This window comes from Magnolia sinica, chromosome 5 (genome assembly GCF_029962835.1).
Source record: "Magnolia sinica isolate HGM2019 chromosome 5, MsV1, whole genome shotgun sequence".
Taxonomy (NCBI): Eukaryota; Viridiplantae; Streptophyta; class Magnoliopsida; order Magnoliales; family Magnoliaceae; genus Magnolia; species Magnolia sinica.
In genome coordinates, this window is record NC_080577.1 from 49,264,758 (window position 1) to 49,282,817 (window position 18,060).

Genomic DNA, 18,060 nt, shown 5'->3' on the forward strand with positions numbered 1-18,060 from the left:
TAGCAAGGTTATCCCTCTTGTGAAGGTGCTGTGGACGCATCATGGTGTGGAAGAGGCTACTTGGGAATTTGAAGCTGAGGTCAGAAAGAGCTACCTTCAGATCCTTGAGGAATATGAGAAGGTATGAATTTCGAGGATGAAATTTTCTTTAAGGGGGGTAGATTATAATGACCCTGAAAATTTTGTGCTTTTCTTTCCCTAGTAGTTGTTTTTGGAGTAATTAGCGCTTATCTTGATTGCTTGTGAAATTCGCATCAATCACTTTAAATTCGATCTGCATGACTCAAAACCTGTAGATTAGTTAGTGCTATGTTACTCTGAAATCTGGGATCCATCCTTAAATCCAGTTGTTCTGGAGAATTTTTGAAAGTTTTGGATCGGACCTAGACCGCGCGTCCGATAGCGATGATCTTAGGTTGTTGCGGTCACCATGTTGGACTTGACCTTCACCTCGAAAATCAAGTCCATGTGATGTTTTGGGTCGATTTGATTGAGTTCGGAGTGAAGAGTGTGAGAACGGTTGGAAATTAATTAAGATTTTATGAAATCTGAGTCGTGTCGCTTGCGCGACGATTTTAAGCAATCTGACCGTTGGATTCTGACCCAATTTCACCCTCTGATTAGGGAAGGTGGCCCAGGCATGTCCCTGTGCTTGTGGACCTGATCGAGATTCTGTGACCGTTGAATTGAGTGTGGTCTGCCACGGCTGATCTGAAGAGCCGGTCGATACGAAAACTCAGCTTGACCTAGATCCATGGTCAGTGAGCTTAAGTCCGACCTTTCGTGGTTATAGGCCCACCGAAAGTGCTTCGTTAGATCGTGAGAGGCTGGTTTTGGTTATACCCTAAGTATACCTTGGCTCTGGGGTTATTTTCATCAATTTGAGGCCTATTTATAGTCCTTAAACCCTAGCTCTCATTTCCATACGAATTTCCTTACCCTAGCTAAGTGAGAGAGAGGAAAAGAGAGAGAAAGTGAGAGAGAAGTAGGTGAATCATCTTAGATTCTTTCCTGTTCTTCTTCATCCTTTAACCTTCACTTTGAATCGTTATTCCGATGATTCTGAGTTCATCTTTGGGTAAGTTAACCTAACCCTAATCTATGTTGGAGCTTAGAATAGTCTTTGTATTGTTGTAGCTCATTTCTATTCTTGTCTTAGGTTATTCTGTCGCCGTTGACGAAGACATATCATTTGAAATCAGTTCGGTGTTCTTTCTGGCTTAAGGTGCGGACTTTAAGTGTATAGGTTATGGTTTTCAAGGCTTTCAATGCCAGTTAATGGTTTATTCTTGTCATGGATGAGATTTCACATGCCAAATGTTATGTTTACTTTGCGTTCCTGATATGCATGTGATATATTGAGATTTGTGTATTCTATGTGTATGTATAAAGTACCGTATGCGTATAAATTATGAACATGTGATTGCCATGATTAGTTGTCGTGTATGTCTGCTAGATGTATGTGTGACAACTCCTTGGTAAAAGGAATTGTCCAAATGCGTGTATTTCAACATACATCATGTATGTCGAACTATGTATTCTAAGTGTTTGTAGAAATGTCTGAATGATCTAAAGTGCAACTTATTACACTATTTGCGGGCGTTGAGAAGTGATTCTCAACACTCCTATTGATGTGTATGATTTCCTTCATGTAAGTTACATTCCTTGTTATTTAATTTCAAGTCTTACTTATGCTTACATTCATGTTAAGTTGATGTTTCTTCAAATGCTTGTGTGCCACATGATTTGAGTTGTTGTTCCTTTACTGTTCTACATTCAATACGAATACCTGTTGTAGTATAATGTGTGTGGGACTATGCATTAGTCCAGAAAATCGGTAATCGGCCTTAAGTTTGTGGTTGGGGTTGCTTTCGCCATGTAGGACGTATTAGACGAACCCGAGTCGTATTAGAGTTGTCGGCAGTGGTTTGGCCAAGCGGAGTGTTTGCGCACTCTATGTTGTTCAACCCAACGTGCACTCATGCTAGTCGAGTTCGTCAAGTAACCCGATTGTCCGATGTATGTTCACCATGTATGGACGCTATTGTTTGAATCTAGGGTACCGAACTTACCAGTGAAATCCTATTAACCTTGGTACCTTGATCCGCTAAGACTCATGAGCCAGACATGGTGGTATGGGACACCGTGGTAGAGCTGTCGCCCTACGCTGGGGTGACGAGCCTCCCCGTAGTGACCAGTGAGCACCAAACTCGTGAGCCGATTATGGTGGTATGGGATACTATATTCATGCTGTCAGCCTACATTGATTGGTGACGAGCCCTTTATAGTGACCTCGAGCATGCTTGGATACCGCATTGAGGTGACGAGCCTTAGTGTAGTAACGAAGGTATGATAGGCGTGCATTGATTGGTGACGAGCCCTTTGCAACGACCTACAACCATATGATCGTATGAGATGTCTAGGACTGACGACCCTAGTATGGATCACTGTTTGGATGGTGATATGAGGAAGGTACTTTAGCTTCCCAACCCTGCTGTATGAAAAGGACTAATAACAACTTGGTAATCATGTTCATGCACCGCATTTGCATGTGCTTTGTAGATGTGGCGCACTTTGAGGTGGTATCATGCGTAACGTAAGATGAAGATGCTAAGGGTGTACGCGTGAGGCCACGCATCATTCTGCATGCATCCTTGCATTAATAAGAGTACTTAGGACATGTTTGACTGTTCTGCTTTATCATTACTGCTTGATTGAATTGATAACATGTTAACCTGTGCCTTATTGTTCCACTGAGTTGATCACTCACTCCCACGTTCTGGGGTGGTGTTAAACACCCACCAGACTCTGTCTTAGCTGCTGATGTTGCAGATGTTGATGCGACTTCTGAGGCAGAGTGGGAGATGGATGATGATGAGGCTGCTTTCTCTTTTATGTAGTTTTTAGACGGGTTCTAGTGACCCTCGTTCTGATGCGCGGGATGATGGGATTTCTTTTGGAAATTAAATGATGTAATTTTGATACTTGTAATTTTGATAGTAACACTTACATTACGACCTGGTATGTATATGTACTTCAGGGATTTACACTTGTACACATATATTTCTATAAGTCTTCCACTTACTTTCTTCACTTATCCCTAAACTATATTTGCTATTTGGCTTAATCTATTCCATGTTTTATGCACTAATACAGATAACATACATCCATCATTGAATATGTTGCATAAGTGATGTTTTGGAACTCGGGAGCTGAGTTATGCTCGACCCCCGAATTTCAGGGCGTTACAAGTTGGTATCAGAGCATGATTTGGATTAAACCGAACCTGGGTTATGGTCACACACCGCACGCTGTCGCCACTTTAGCTTATGTGTTTGTGTTCCGTAGCTTCTATCGGCGAAAGTTCACTGAAAATGTTCGGAGAGATCGAGTCTGTGCTCTCTCCTGATCACACACAGTGACCTGAAACCTTTCCTAGACCATCTATTAATGAGATTAGATGGTTTATCATCCCATCTTCACCCTTCAACCTTCAAGAATTCTCTGTTTGAATCAGATTTCTGCCAGAATGGCCCGATAGGCGTCGAATCATGCAAGGGGCTGATCGGGGCATTTCCTGTGGGGCCCAGGGGGGACCCACATCATTTTGAGCTTGGGGGACCAGGAGGACCTTGCCAAAATGGTGAGGCATCGCCGGAAGGTCCAGAGACTGCCGATGTCATCGCCGGCTCGGTGAGGCCTCGCCGATCAGCGGGCCAGGCCGGCTTGGGCCGACGAGTTTTTGGCCTAGTGTGGCTCACCCCTCCACGGTTCGTTGGTTAAAACACCTCCTATACCCTACTTCCTTCATAAATTTACCTCCCAAGCTCTCCCTTCTTGAAAACCCTCTCCAAACTTCTCCAAATCCCTTCCAAATCTTCTTCTTTCTCCATTTTCGTGCAAACCCCATCACCCCATCTCAAAACCCTCACCCCTATTGCTGTTTATCCCTTCTTTCCTTCTCATTTGAGCTCTCACATTCTCTTTTGAGATCTTAAGTGTGTGGGAGTTTCCCCTTTTCTTCATATTTCCTTCTTTCTCTCATTTCTCATGGCCCTTTTTGAGTTCATCACGGCCATATTTTCCATTTCTACCCTTCTTTCTTTGATGAGGAAGAAGAGAGCGCCCGTGGATGAAGCCGAGCCTAGCCGCCCAATCCGTGCACGGAGGCCGAGAGGTGCCGCCGCGAGCACGTCCGCCACTCGTGAATTACAGACCAAGCGGGACCTGGATCCTCGAGCTCTTATTGGTAGGACCTTGTTGGCGGAGTTGTTGCATGGAGTCTATGAAGGCTGTAGAGTCCTTTTTGAGGCTCATGTTGATCCGCGGCTGTATGGCGAGTTCCTGTTGTTGAAGCGCCTGGAAGGGGCTGGTTGGTGTCCCTTGTTTGAAGGTGAGTATCGTGTGAATGCAAGTACTGTTCGAGCTTTTTATGCCAATATTCGTGATCCTTCGCTGGAGCCTCTACAGTTCAAGATTCCTTGTGGTAGTGGTCGAGAGGCTATAGTCAATGTCGTTTTGATATCCCGACTCCTGAATGTGCCACTTGGTGAAGTTCATGTCAGCGAGAAGAATTTGAATAGTATGCGCGAGAAGGATCGTCGCACCCGATCCTTGTGTGGTCGTTTGGTCGAATGGCAGCCGAATAGGAGTCTTCTGGCTACCTACATGACAGACGACTTCCGTTTGCTTCATCACGTGTGTACGTTCAATGTATACCCAAGGTGGAGTAACCGCAGCGGTGTACGCGCCTGATGGTAGATTTCCTGTAGCAGGTGGGGCAAGAAGCGAAGTTGTGTGTGCCGATGTACATCCTACGCCAGATTATTCTCATCGTTCGTTCGACTAGGAGGACCGAGTCGCTTCCTTTTGGCCGCCTCATTTGTAAGCTTGCATATGAGTTTGGCTATAGGCTTGGAGCAGAGAAGCCGGTTCCTATTCGTCATATTAATCTGAGGACCCTTAAGCAGATGGAGATTGGTTCTGGTCGGCATGCCTCAGAGAGTGAGGATGAATCAGAGAGCGATGATGAAGAGAGTTATGCTGAAGGTGGTGCTGAGATTGAGGAAGAAACAGAGCAAGACGAGGAAGAGGTTGAGGCACAGGATTCAAGTGAGAGCTCTCCTCCTGTGGCACCAGAGCAGAGCACAGACCAGACTGCCAGAGATGCCCGTCTCGTACGGCTTGAAGAAGGGCAGGCTGTTCTACTCCAGGATATTGTGGATCTTCGAGCCCTTGTGAAGCATAAGTTTAAGAAAGTGACTCGAACTCTGAAGTCTATCCTGTGTTGCTTGCAGGATAAGGGTGCCCTGCCTCCATCTCCTGATTCCGACGAGTAGTTGTCGGTGTAGCCGTCCTTTGCTTTGTTTGTTGTTTCTTTCTATGTGTAGCCGTTGTTGGCTTTGTAGTTGGAGTTATTTGTAGTTGTTTGTTGTTGCTTGAAGTGTTAGATGTTGTAGTTCACATGCTTTTCTAGTCGTGATTCATGTAATGCTTCACTACTTGTATTGCGACAATTTTGTTTAATGGAATGCATGTTGTTTATCTTTGGAGGTTGTGCTGTGAATGCTGTGTGGATGGATTGGCGTTTGATAGCACGCCGGTAATTCGAGAGTTTGAAGATGTGTTTGAGTCGATTCTTGGATTACCTCCTCAGTGTGAGATTGATTTTTCTACTGATCTCATGCCTGGTGCGGCGCCCATTTCATTACCTACCTATCGTATGCCTCCGAGTGAAATGGAGGAGTTGAGGAAGCAGATAGATGGTTTGTTGGATTTGGGTTTTATTCGGCCTAGTATGTCTCCTTGAGGAGCAACTGTTTTGTTCGTGAAGAAGAAAGATGGTTCCTTGCGATTGTGTATTGATTATCGCAGGCTGAATTTGGTAACTGTGAGGAATAAGTACCCTTTGCCCAGGATTGATGATCTGTTTGATCAATTGAAGGGGTCACGGTACTTCTCAAAGGTTGATCTACAGTCAGGGTATCATCAGTTGCGCGTCAAGGATGGGGACGTGCTGAAGACCGCCTTCAGGACAGGCTTCGGTCACTATGAGTTCCTTGTGATATCGTTCGGTCTTACGAACGCACCGGCCGTGTTCATGGATCTGATGAACAGAGTGTTTCGGCCATTCTTGTTCCGATTCGTCATTGTTTTTATTGATGACATCTTGATATATTCGGCGAGTCGGGAAGAACACGAGGAGCACTTAAGAGCGATTTTGGATACTCTGGAATATTAAGGACACATAATCGGCCTCTGAAGAGAAGTCCACCATCTATACCAATCTGCCTGACTCTCAGATGTCGCCTCAGCCATATAACCTGCAATGACTCATCAGCCTGATGAGCCTCAATCACCCTTGCTACAAGAGAGGGTTGAATCGACAGGCTTGATAACTGCACGATAGAAGACTGCAGGCCGAACTCAAAATCATACTCTAGGATATCCTCAAGCATCCTTCACTCCCTGACCATCATATTCGCCACCAGATAGCGTGGCTGATGGCTAAGGGCATCTTTCACCACATTCGCCTTACCTAGGTGATACTGAAGATCGAAGTCATAGTCCTTCAGGAGCTCCATCCAGCGCCTCTGCCTCATGTTTAACTCAGACCATGAGAAGAGATACTTCAAGCTCTTATGGTCTGAGAAGAGCTAGAACCTAACCCTATAGAGATAGTGCCTTCACACATTCAATGCGAAGAGAACCGCAGCTAGCTCCAAATCATACGTGGGGTAGTTCAGCTCATGGACCTTGAGTTGACGAGACGGGAAGGCCACTGGTCTCCCGTGCTACATTAGGACATCACTCAAACCAATATGCGAGGCATCAGTGAATACAATAAATCTATCACTCCCAAAGAGAAGAGTGAGGACAGGAGCGGACGTTAGACGTTCCTTCAACTCAATAAATGCTCGCTCACAGGCGTCGCTCCAAACAAACTCTGTGCTCTTCCGAGTCAACCTGGTCAGCAGGACTGCAATACGACAGAAGCCCGCCAAACCAAGGAAACTGCGAATCTCAGATGTGTTCGTGGACTAGCCCCACTGACGCACTGCCTCAACCTTCGAAGGGTCCACTACGACGCCCTCCCTCGTCACCACGTGACCGAGGAACTTCACCTCCTCCTGGCAGAACTCACACTTCTCCAGCTTTGCATATAGCTAGTGGGCGTGGAGGGTCTGCAATGTAATCTCCAAATGCTGCTCGTTCTCCTCACGGGTCCTCCAATAGATGAGAATGTCATCAATGAAGACTACAATAAATTGATCGAGATACGGATGGAATATCTCGTTCATCAACTGCATGAAGACCACGGGTGCATTGGTCAGTCCGAAGGACATGACCTGGAACTCAAAATGACCATAACGCGTCATGAAAGACATCTTCGGGATATCCCCCTCTCAGACCCGAATCTGATGATTGCTGGAATGCAGGTCAATCTTTGAGAAGAACTGTGCACCCTGCAGCTGATCAAATAAGTCATCAATCCTCAGAAGTGGATACTTGTTCTTGATCGTGACTTTGTTGAGCTCAAGGTAATCCATGCAGAGCCTCAACGAGCTATCCTTCTTCTTTACAAAGACTACCGACGCTCCCCACCGTGAATTGCTCGAACAGATAAAGCCCAACTCGCACAACTTGTCCAATTACTTCTGTAGTTCCTGTAACTCTAACGGTGCCATACGATACGGGGCCTCCAAAATAGCACGGTATCGAGCACGAGATCAATCTGAAACTCAGTGTATTGACAAGGCGGTAATCCCAGAATCTCCTGGAACACATCAGAAAAATTGCAAACCACAGGCAATTGATCAATACAAGCGGCAACAGGCTCCTCAATGGCGAAGGACATCAAGCAAGACAATGGCTCTCCCCGGGGTTCTGCAATGAACTGAAACTGTGGCAAGCCTGGTATATAGAACGTGACTGTCCTCGCAGAGCAATCCAAGATGGCGTGGTACTCGGCAAGCCAATCCATACACAAGATAATGTCACAATCTGTCATCGGCAACACGTGCAAGTTAGCAGGCAAGAAAATCTCTCCCGCTAATACGGGACAAGACGAACAGAAGTGGCCTAATACTGTAGTCTTCCCCAAGGGATCGATACGGTCAACCCCTCTTGAGCAGACTCTGTCGGCAAACCAATCAAACGATAAAATCCCTCAGACATAAATGAGTGTAAAGCACCGGAATCAAATAAAACCTAAGCGATGCATGTAGAGACGAGAAGTATACCCTCAATGACTCCTCTAGCTGACTGCGGATCTTGCTGAGCTGTATAGAACATAGCTTAAGCCTATTAGGGAGGTGCTTGTCCCCTTTGAGCATGCTGCTACCACTGCTGTCGCTGAGGCGATCGAGACTACGGCCTCTGCTGCTATGGCCTCGGAGGCTGGTGCTGATGCTTCTGCTGAGGTGGCCTTAGTGGTGGGGGCTGCTATCGCTGCTGATGTGGGGGTCTCTGCTGTGGCTGTGGTGGAGGCTGTTGTGGACCTCTCTGCTGCTATTGCTTCTGGGGGCAGGGACACTCCTATATATGGTGCCCCCCATCGTACCGTACTCAAAATAGGTACCGGTGAACTGCCTCTGAGGTGGTGCTAGAGGTGCTGCTGGCACTCGAAAGGCTGGGCTACCTGTGCGCCTCTATTGTGGTTGATGCTGGGGGAGTCACTGGAAGAAGCATGCCTCTTCCGGTCCCTCCTCTGACCGCGATCACTCTGAGAACCAGCCCACTCAGCCTAAAAAGTCTGGGCCTTTCGTTCCACCCCCTCAAAAGTCAGGAGCTCATGCCCAATAACACTACCTGGAAGACTTAACGCAAGCTATCCTTGAATCGGCAGGCTCTCTGCTCCTCATCATCTACAAGATATGGTGCAAATCTGGACAGTGCTACAAAATGAGCCACATACTGAGCTACCGTCATATCACCCTGTACTAGGGCCTCAAACTCCAATGCTCGCTATTGCCGAATGTGATCAGGAAAGTACGATCGATCAAACTGATCCACAAAATCCTCCCAAGTCCACTCATAATCGGTGCCTGCTACTCGGGAGACTGATGTCCACCAATGCTCAGCCTCACCATGGAGAAGAAATACTGTTAATCGAACTCACCGCTGGGTCGTATATCCTATCGTATCAAATATCTTCTCCACATCAGAGTGTCATCTCTCAGTTACGGTCGGCTCTAGCTCGCCCTAGAAACGCAAGGGATCGAGCCGTCGAAACTCTCGAAGAAGGGCGCTCGCGCTTTCCTACTCTGCCTGGCCTGATGAAACGACGGGGTGCCTGCCCTACCCCTGAAGGGCGGCCGTCACAGCCTGCAACATCTGCTGTAATGGGAGGCACTCACAGGTATGGTCGGATTCACACCGGTCTCTAGTAGAGGAGCAACATCCTCAGGCTGGGCAGTAGGAAACTCTAGTGGTGGAGCGGGGACCATAGGTGGTAGTGCGGGAGTCCCAGGTGGTGCTACGGGAGTCTCTGGTGGTGGTGTGGGAGTCGATCGGGTCACTCTCATGGGCATCATGTCCTACACGAAAGGGCAAAGGCACGTATCAACTTCGAAAACTCTCAAAGGTACACATGTTAAGGGTTGGTAACAAAAAAATCTCTAAGCTATCCGAACTTCGGGACTTAGTCATTCTGAACTCATAACAGACATGTAATGTTGTTCTCAGTTATTCCCAAGTTATGCTCTGATACCAACTTCTATCGTGCCCCAAACTCGGAGACCGGGCTCACAAAATTCTTGATCATCGAATCCGGCACCGACAGCCTCCATAGTACCCCATTATCGGCTCCCGGTGCCCATTTGCCAGGTTTCGATCCTGGAATGCTACGAGGAGAATTTTCAACATCAGTTTGATTCATAATAAACATAACCAAAGGCATAACCCACAAACAACAACCAAAAAATCAATCACATTTCCACTATGATAAAAAATTTATAAGTACAGTGCGCATAAAGGGAAATACAATGATGATAGATAAAAGCTCCAAAATGATATACCACGTACTCTAGCCTTAGCGCTGCTGCAATTCAACGTCACTTGCAAGCAACGGTCGTGCATAAGCTTATTGAAAGCTTAGAGGGTGGTGAAAGTGTGTGCGCAAGGTAGTAATACAATTATGCAGTATCAGAGTAATGAGGAATATGCTGATGAATCCATGAATACCATTAGCCGTACTAAGGCTATGCAATGCAAGGCATGAATGATGTCAGCCATACCAAGGCCATGCAATGTAAGATGCAACTCAAGCATACAAATCTTCATCTAAGTCCACATATCAATACAGATCAACTCTGGAATATAACTCGGGTCTAGTACACTTCAAACCAGATTGTCATCCCATTACATGCAATAAGGTAAGTGAAAGAGACCTCACTATCTGCTTGCCAATATCGGGTCTGGCTCGTTGATAGTGGACCCATTCCTCGAGCTGGTAAAACTCAGCCTAGCTTTGCCCCCTCCTCTCGGGCGGGTAAGGCCTCACCCCCTTCCAACCGACCACGACATAGTGGAAAGCACGGCCTTCTGGTAATCGACACTCGGAGCTCATGCACCCACTTGGTCTAGACGTTGGAGCAACCTCCTTGTATCATAAGGGTTTAGGGACTTTCACCCAAGGATATCTATAGCACCCCATGTAGAACAAGATTTCTGGTATCCAATCCTTTCAACCATGATATGCCTATGGAGGCTATGACCCTAATGTCGCTAGGGCGTATAGTATACGTGTCACATAATGTGAGATGTATGAATCACGCAATCTAGTCATACAACAATTATACGCGTACAGTGCGCTCATGTGGGCATCTCCCTTCATTAGGGAGTCCCATAACAATCTGCCTAATGGCATGTGCTATGATCAGTCACTCATGTCATCACAAGCATACAGATGATGCGCATGGGCATGTATCATGATGTTATGTTGTCACATACTTATAATCGGTATCGATAACCGACGTCGGCCTCGATAATCGACACTGATAGTCAGCATCGATAATCGACACCAATAAATAGGGTTGATAATCGGCGTCGGCCTCGATAATCGGCACCGGTAGTCAGCATCAATAATTGACACGGACATCAGCATACAAATAAGGCAGGGTCCATAGATGAACAACCGATCATCCATAGTATAAAGATAGGCACTCGGCCATGGTTATATCAAATCCTATAACATGGAGTCATCCATCTACGGTGAATGGGGCCCACTCATTTGGGTTAACCCACGAAGAGAATGGGCGTAACAAGGCCTAAGGAAAGGTCACAATTAGGGCTGCACATCTAGCCGAGTCGAGTCGAGGTGGCCAAGCTTAGCTTGACTTATCCATGCTATACTCGAGTTCGAGTTTGCCCTCGAACTCAACATTGAAGCTTGACTTGTTTGCCAAAACTTTCGAGTTGAGTTCAAGTTGAGCTAGTGGTTCGAGTCGAGTTGAGTTTACCTTGGTAGGGTAAGGGAAAGAAAAAGAGGGAATGAGGACGGGTAGGGTCAGGTAGGGTTTTTTTAGTAAAAACTTTAAATTTTTAACTTCTTTTTTTAAAAACTTATATATATATAATATTAATATAATATACTAATATATATTATTAAAATATATTACTCAAGCCGAGTCAAGCTCGAGCTTGAGCTTCGAGTCGAGTCGAGTTGAAATACACCATGGTCAAATTTGGCTTGAACTCAACTCGAGCTTTAGTAAAAAAGCTTGACTCACCTTGAGTTCGCCTTTCAAGCCGAGTCAATCTGAACTGAGTCGAGCTAAGTCGACCGAGTTTTTTCAAGCTACCTCGACTCGTGTACATCCTAGGTCACAATGAGGACATCTAACCACCATTGCCCTCAATGTGGACATCTAACTAACATTGCTCCCAAGGTGTGGCCCACATAAGGAATTCATAAACAATGCAACGGCCACACACATACATTATATTGGGCCTCGTTCATGGGCCTCACATACATTGGATTGGGCTTCATATACATTAAATGGGCTGAATCAAATGGGTCAATCGAATGGGTTGATTCAAATGGGCCGATGGGCTGATTCAAATGGGCCAAATGTATATCAAATCAGGTCCACCCTTATGTATTTGAGATCCAACCTATTCATAAGTCATCATAGAGATAGATGAAATAAAAATAATTATCAACTTAATTGGAAACTACCGTGGCCCTTAGGAGTTTGAACGGTGAATGTCACGGTCCACTAGTTAAATGGTGGGGTCCACTTGAACTTTAGATTTGGCTCACCATTATTTTCCCATGCCGTAAAATGATCTCACAAATGGTTAGACGACATGGATACAACACATGCATCATGGTGGGCCCCACCGTTCAAACAGTGAACGATGTCGATAAGACACATACATCAATGCGGGGCCTGCGAGCTGCTGACGTCCAGAGAGCAGCCATGTAGTTGCTCCACGTGCAGCTTGTTGCCCAGCCCTACAGCATTAAGAGATAGTGGTGGGTCCCATTTAGGGCCCACCCTCACATATCATATATATAATATAATATACATATATAATATATTGCTACACAACAGCTTTAATGCATTAAAGAGAGGGCAGAGGTGGGTCCCACGTAGGGCCTACCCTTATGTAATTGTAAAATATATAATATATTTAAAGTATAGCTGCTGCCAATGTAGCTTTATGCATTAAAGGGAGAGGTGGGTCCCATGTAGGGCCCACCATCTTTTATATATATATATAATATAAAATATATGATATATATGAAATGCTGACGTTCAGGCCCTCGACGGCCAAGAAAGTCACATACATCAAGGAGAGCCCCACACATGGGGTGGGTCCCACCATCCAAGGACGGTGGAAACCACACATACATGATGGTGTGGCCCACCCCAATGGATGGACGGTGTGGATGGGTCCCACGTTAGATCACACTTCACTGCTAGCCACCTACACCAGGGAATTAATGCCAAGACCCCAGCGTTGAAAGGAGGTATCTTTTACTCAGCCTACCACTGGAGCTTTGGATTTGAGCGTGGTAAAGTGATCAGGGTCAAATATTGCATATCAGACCCCAGTAATTGCCTAAATTGACGTACATGATGAGGCTTAATGGAGTGTTTTACTCGTGTTTTTATTACAGGATGAAATCAGGAGTGTGTATTGAAAATTGATGTTAAAGGCATGGATTTTATGATCCAAAATTACCAGAGCACGGGATGGATTCTAGAAAACCAATAGTGAAGATTTTACACGCCTGGGATTGAGGAAAGCAAGGCAAAGGGGCTCGAAAAAGGGTCCAGAATGCAAGATCACATGTTTTCCGCCATCCGATCAACTCGAAACTTCATACACGTGATGGGGACCATAAATTAACCGTACATATTAAATTTCAGCCATTGACGATCTCGGGAAGTGGTCTAACGGCCAGATCAGCCCCTTAATTCATTAAGTGGGGCCCGCTGGATATCTGGATATACATCAATTTTGGTCCTGATGGTGGAAATAATATGAGAAAAAGGATGGACGGATTGGATTTCTCGAAATCATCACAGTGGACCCATATCTGTAGCGTGTGTACACAGTGCACAGGTGCAATGCCTGAGCACCGAATGGACTAAAGTCGGTCAGCGCCGCTGACCCGACTTTCCTATTTCAAAAATGGAAATCTCCGTTTCCAGCGCGCGTAACGGACGGAAGTCCGTTTTTACGGACTGCTGTGGGCCCCACCGGTAGCCTATACGGTTAATCTAAACCGTCCATCGTGTAGAGGGCTTCGAGAGCTTCAAAACCATGTTGATATTCCTTGCCCATGCGTACACACATGTGCGGTACAGAGACCAAAGTTAGACTACCCCGGGACATTCAAAACTGAGTTTTTTGAGATTTCTTCTGTGGGCCGCGCTAATGGACCTTCAAAACCATCCATCTTTGATCGAAATCTTGTCCTGAATCCAATGTACGGGATGGATTTTCCCAAAAATGCCTATGTGGGGCCCACCGAGCATCACAGCGGACGGACTCCGCGTACCCTGTTTTAGCGCCCGGACGCTGTCTGATTTTTACAGCAGTTGTGGCCCACCTCTACAGTTCAGATAAAAGATCCAAGCCGTCCATCATATAGACGATTCGAAAACGTCCTAAGGGACGGTATTTGTTTGGAAACCGAGCGAGGAAAACCAAGGCTGTTTTGCATCCGAACTCTACCGCAGAAAGAAGTTCGCACGCGGCCGTTGCGCACTGTCCTGCTACAATTCCAGCCCTCCAACAGCTATAAAAGAGGAGTTTTGGACGTGGAAGAGGCATTCAGAACCAGGGGATTCCAGATCTGGAGCAAGAGAGAGAAGAAAGAGAAGAAAGAAGAGAGAGAGAGAGATTGTTTGGTTTGACGTTTTTTTTATGAATTTTATTTAATATTTTTTTATGGATTTTATGGGTCACTAATCTCTCAGCTAGGGCTGAGATGAAGCCCCTAATTTGATTAGCTCTTGTATTGGTTAATTTACTTTGAATTTCAATTAATTTGTTTCTTTCTTTAAGTGGGTTTTACGGGTTTAAATTCTATACTTCTCCATCTATGAACTTGACCAAAGTATATATATGGATGTTGTTTGGATGCTTATCATGGGTGCTTGTGTCTGATCAAGAACAGGTTTCCTATAGAGGAAGAAACAGGGTGCTTTAATGAACTATACATTCCATGTGCCCGACCAAGGATATGGGATATGTCATTCATGGCATTGCTTAAAGGAATTAGACAGTCTGTATGCCCGATTAAGGACACAGATTGTGCTTTCTCTAATTAAGTGGTATCAATCTAGATCAAGGTGAATCAACAGACAAAACAAGGGTTAGGATAATTAGGGGTGGATTCGAAAGTCCTAATGCTCTCTTTCTGATTGAATTTTCTTCCCTGTTCTTAATTGTTTTGTTTCTCTAAAATTGTGCTTAGTAGTTCATTCCATTATCTGTTGGATTAGTTAAGGAGAGTCATAGATTTGAATTGTGACGACCAGTCCTCGTGGGAACGATCTCGTAATACGTACCGTATCTGCATCTGATTCGTATACTTGCGAGTTTAAATATCATTTAAATCGTGTTGGTTTAAATAAAACATCAAGTTTTTGGCGCCGTTGCCGGGGACTGTTTCGGTCTAATTGGATTTAAGATTCTCTCTTATCATAATTCATAGTCTTAGGTTTTTTTACTACCTTTAGGTTAAATTTTTTTAGAAACTAACCTATTTCCTGTTTTATAGGGACCTGACATAAACTACTAATTTGGTAATCTCTTTCCAAATTTTCTATTTTTTTCTAATTTCTATTTTTAGAATTAAGGTTTTATTTTTTTTTAGAAAGTTTCTATTTCTAGGCTATTTTATTTTATTTTTAGAAATTTCCCATTTTCTAATTCTAGATTCTGATTCTTCTTTCAAGTAACTTTCTATTTTCTAGTTTTAGAAATTTTTTTCCTTTTTAGAAACTAACTTAGTTTTTATTTCTAAGATTACAAACTTTCTTTTTTAGAAATTAACCGTTGCTTAGGATTTTTTTTTTATTATTTTTTTTATTTTTTTTTTTTGTTTTTTTTTGTTTATTTTATTTTTTTTAATTTAATTTATTTTTATTTTGTTTTTGTTTACAGGAATTAAGGAAGGAAGCTGCTAAATAACATTGTCTTCAAAAGGAGGAGCTCTCAAATCTACAGACATTCATCATCTCCTTTTCCGGGTTCTTCTTTCCAATTTTCATTTACATAGCTTTTTCTTGTTTTAGAATCTCATAGTTGCTAGGTCTAGTTTTATTTCTCTTAGGTTGCTTCTTAGTTTAGTTTTCTTTCTTACATTGCAATAACATAGTTTATGCTAGGACGTAGATCTCTGAATATAGAACTAGCACCGTTTGATCCTGAGATTGAAAGAACAATTCGTGAAAGATTGAGAAATAATCCTGTTGAAATGGCGAATGAGACTGAAGTTAAAGCTCTCAAAGATTATTCAGCTCCTGTCCAATTTAATGCGCCTTCATGCATAGTGTTGCCAACCACTACGACAGCACACTTTGAACTTAAACCTGGAGTCATACAATTGTTGCCATCCTTTTATGGATTGGACAAGGAGGACCCATATCATCATGTGAAAGAATTCTTAAACATTTGCTCCACCTTTAAGTTCCAAAACTTCTCAGACGATTCGATCCGCCTACGCCTGTTTCCTTTTTCGTTGAAGGATAAGGCGAAAGCATGGTTGAATTCTCTAGAAGTTGGATCTATCACTACATGGGACCAACTGTCTAAGAAATTCTTAAACAAGTTCTTCCCCGTTCACAAAACCAATGCCCTCCATAGAGAAATTACTAACTTCACACAAAAAGAGGGCGAGCACTTTCATGAATGTTGGGAAAGATGGAAGGACTTGCTTCTTAAATGTCCTCACCATGGTTTTGAGAAGTGGCAACAAGTTCAATACTTCTATGACGGTCTGACACCACAGAACCGTCGCATGGTTGATGCCACCAGTGGAGGGTCATTCATGACCAAAAGTGATGTCGAAGCGTGGAACTTCTTTGAAACCTTATGCGAAAATTCCCAGCAATGGGATTATTCAAATAGAGGTGACAGAAGTCCCCAACCACAAAAGAGAGGTGGTATATATGAGATAGGAGTCATACCAGAGCTGAGCGCCAAGCTTGATAACCTGACAAAGAAAGTTGATGCTCTGGTATTAAATAATGGACCACCACAAACAGCTCAAGTCGAGGCATATGCCACATGTTCGAGTCCTGCCCATCCTATGCAGTCCTGTCCATCTGGTGCAGCATTCCCAGAACTTCTCTCTGAACAAGTTCATGCTATGAACACTTTTCAAAAATCTGGGAATGATCCTTACTCGAACACATACAACCCAGGGTGGGCTAGACATCCAAATTTCTCTTGGGCAAAAGGACGACAACAAGGAGGACCATCTGGAAATCCTCCCATGCAACCGCACCTCCAAGTTGGCAATCAACAACCTCAACAGTTTCCACAATATCAACAGCTGCCTACACAATCAAGGAAACCATCTCTTGAGGATACACTCCATCTTTTCATGCAGAGTTCTCTCCAATTCCAAAAAGACACCCAACAAACCTTACTGGCCAACCAGCAAAGCTTACATGCAAATGCACAATCCATTGCCAAGTTGGAAGTACAAATGGGTCAACTAGCCACATTGAGTGAGAGAGAGAAGGGAAAGTTCCCTAGCCAACCCGAGGCTAATCCAAAGGGACAAGATGAGATTGGCTCTAATTCCAACCAAGGGCAATATCATGAACAGTGCCAAATCGATCACTACCCTTAGGTCAGGCAAGCAGATTGATATCTACTTTGATGCCTTGGGATGAATCAAATTCTAACAGAAGATCAAGATGAAGCAGAGAGCCATACCAATGCATCCAAAGTCCAAAAGCTCTCTGACTCTCCAAGAGCCACTAATGTGCCGCCTTATGTGCCCAAAGCACCCTTTCCTCAACGTCTGGCACCAATAAAGAAAAGAAATAACTTTGATGAAATCTTGGATGTGTTTCAAAAAGTGCAAGTCAACATCCCGTTGCTTGACGCTATCAAGCAAGTCCTTGCTTATGCTAAGTTTCTTAAAGATTTATGCACTCAAAAGCGTAAGCAGAATGTTCATAAGAAAGTCTTCCTTGCAGAGCAGCTCAGCTCCATGATTCAACATAACACCCCTCCTAAATTTAGGGATCCAGGAGCTCCCACCATTTCTTGCGGCATAGGAGATCATAAGATCGGGAAGGCATTACTTGATTTAGGGGCGAGTGTAAATTTGTTACCATATTCGGTTTATGAGCAGCTAGGACTTGGTGAGTTGAAACCGACTAAGGTAACATTACAACTAGCCGATAGATCTATCAAGGTGCCCCGGGGTGTTATTGAAGATGTGTTAATCCAGGTTGATAAATTTTATTTTCCAGTGGATTTCATAGTTATAGATACTCAGCCTGTCCAGAATCTTCATAGTCAGATCCCAGTCATTTTGGGTCGTCCATTTTTGGCCACATCTAATGCTATTATCAA

At 44.3% G+C, this 18,060-nt stretch overlaps 1 non-coding gene across 1 annotated transcript; it reads right to left on the bottom strand.

The window, feature by feature from the left end:
* Positions 1-16,321: 16,321 nt before the first annotated feature.
* On the bottom strand, positions 16,322-16,428 carry LOC131247498 (small nucleolar RNA R71). Its single transcript, XR_009171787.1, has one exon. It is a non-coding gene; the product is annotated as a small nucleolar RNA R71 (small nucleolar RNA).
* Positions 16,429-18,060: the final 1,632 nt, after the last annotated feature.